Raw genomic sequence first — 2,374 nt, 5'->3', positions numbered from 1 at the left:
AGTCGTTTCCCATGTTGACACATCTCCACCCTGCCAGTAACCAGCTAATATTAACCTCAACCTAACAATCAGAAAGAAAGAAAAACACTGTGCAATGTGAAGAAGACAGTGAACAGTATATATTTCTGCACCTTTATGAGAAAATCAAAACACAATTTTATAAGCAAAATAATCTGGTTAGGGACAATGCTGATAGTATATTTTCTGGGCATATTTATTCCTTGCATTTTTAAAATTATTAAAGACTTTTCTATATTAGAAACTGAGATTTGTATCTGTCACATTATTTGCTCCCACTCCTTTTTTTATCACTTGAAGTCATTATGATTTTTGTGCCTTCAAATCCCTCTGCAGGTCCAACTCTGTTGTAATACCTATAAAAAAAAGCAGCCAATTAATAAAGGGTGGGTTGAGGGAAGATAAGATTAAGTGACTTTTATCTGTAACAATAAAAAATATCAAAATGTATATGTGTAGAATAAAATTGCTTTTTTTTTATTAGGTCCCTCTCCCCCAACTCTTTGTACATTGCTTATTTTAAATTAGATTGTAAATTCTTTGGGTCAGGGACTGCATCTTCCTGTACATTGTCATAGATTTTTAAGGTCATTATTAGATCATCTAGTCTGACCTCCTGTATAATACAAGCCAAAAATTTTAACCAATTACCCCTGCACTGAGCCCAATAACTTGTGTTTTACTAAAGCATACCTTCTAGAAAGGCAACCTGTCTTGATTTGAAGACATTGGGAAATGGAGAATTCACTATTTCTCTAGGTAGTTTGTTCCAATAGTTAATCACCCTCTGTTAAAAATCATCATTTACACCTGTCATCATCATCATCATGTTCCCATTACGCCTCTGGCATTTAGGGCAATGACGAAGCTCCTCCACTCCTGTCTGTTTCTGGCAAGTCTTTCAATGGTTCCCCAGCTGTGCCCCAGGTTTTTCAGCTCGGCTTCCACAGCTCTTAGCCATGTTGTTTTCAGGCGGTTTTCGTTTTCGCTTGCCTTCAGACATCCATCTTATTGCTACTCTGGTGATGGAATCAGTTTCCATCCAAAGCACATGGCCAATCCACCTTCAACACCTCCTGGCAAGGATGGTGCTCAAATCCTCCTGGCTGCACTGTGTCAATAGATCTTGGTTTGAGATTGTTCTGGGCCAAAAGATACGGAGGATTTTTCTGAAGTAAGATGTATGGAATGAAGACAGTTTGGACAGGTCAAACTTTCTCATTTACACCTGTACCTAATGTCAAATGCTACCATTCTGATTTGGTAACTTGTTGAACTTGCTTAGCACAGGTATAAATGATGACAAGGGGTAGGAAAATCATGAATCAGGCCCATTGATTCCCACTGGAAAAGAGTAGAGGTCTAATCCTGTCCTGTAAAAAGAGAGAGAACTTTAACAACACCAGGAGGAAAATTTATTTAACCTTGAAGACATGTCCAAGGAAACCTACTGGACTTGTGATATCGTTTTCAGATTTGGAGATAATAGCTTTGGGCAGATGACAAGTATCTGCTGGCTGATAGTGTTATTCAGGGATGTATGGTTATAGTTGTCCAGGTTAATCCTGTCGAGAAAGCAGGACACATCTCAGCCATTAACGGCAAGGGGGAGGCGCAGTGCAAGGTCGGTTAGGAGAGAATGCATATTTCTGGGAGGAAGAAACCGCTCACATTCCTCAGCGCAGGGCCTGCGCACCATGCGGCCCCCGGGGGCTCTCTGTGCGGCCCGCGGGGGGGGGGGGGGGGAGTTGGCAAGCGGCGGGGTGGGGCAAGCCAAGGGCCGGCTGGCGGGCGGGCGGGCGGGGTGGTGAAGAGGCCAGTGCCGGGGGAGGGGGGGGGGGTGAGGAGGCGAGCCGGAGTGCGGTGGGGGGATGACGAGCCGAGCGAGCGAGCGAGCGGGCGGGCGGTGGCGGCAATACCGGATTTACCATGGGCCCGGCCCGGCCCGCTCTTCTCCGTCCCCCTGCTCCCTCCTGTGGGGGCAGACGCTTGATGCTGCCGGCAGCTGGGGACGCTGGCAGCCAAGCTCCCCCTCCCCCTCTCCCTCTCCCGGCCGCCGATCAGCCGCTCGCCGGCAGGAGGGCGGGGGAAGAGCGGAGCCTCAGCGCGGTCACTGCTCCGGGGAGGAGGGACCGTGGCCTTGGGGAGGGGGCTGGAATCGGGGCATACCCCCTCCAGCCCCTGCTCACTGTGAGCATCCCCCCAGCCCCCTGCCCACCCTGACCCCTCTCACACACCCCCAGCCCCCTGCCACCCTGACCCTCCCATACCTCCCCAACCCCCTGCCTTGACTCCTGAATCCCCCCCGCAGCCCCTGCCCTGACCCCTGCACCCCCTCACACCTCCCCAGCCCCCT

At 49.3% G+C, this 2,374-nt stretch overlaps 1 long non-coding RNA gene across 2 annotated transcripts; it reads right to left on the bottom strand.

The window, feature by feature from the left end:
- Positions 1 to 212: 212 nt before the first annotated feature.
- LOC140908268 (uncharacterized) lies at positions 213 to 2,093 on the bottom strand. 2 transcript variants are annotated; one of them, XR_012157820.1, is made up of 3 exons: positions 1,938 to 2,093; positions 712 to 1,391; positions 213 to 374 (listed from the first exon to the last, which is right to left on the bottom strand). It is a non-coding gene; the product is annotated as an uncharacterized lncRNA (long non-coding RNA). The 2 variants fall into 2 exon arrangements; XR_012157819.1 differs by having other exon boundaries at positions 1,947 to 2,093.
- Positions 2,094 to 2,374: the final 281 nt, after the last annotated feature.

Source organism: Lepidochelys kempii, chromosome 3 (assembly GCF_965140265.1).
Source record: "Lepidochelys kempii isolate rLepKem1 chromosome 3, rLepKem1.hap2, whole genome shotgun sequence".
Classification (NCBI taxonomy): Eukaryota; Metazoa; Chordata; order Testudines; family Cheloniidae; genus Lepidochelys; species Lepidochelys kempii.
This window is presented reverse-complemented; position numbering and strand designations above follow the sequence as displayed.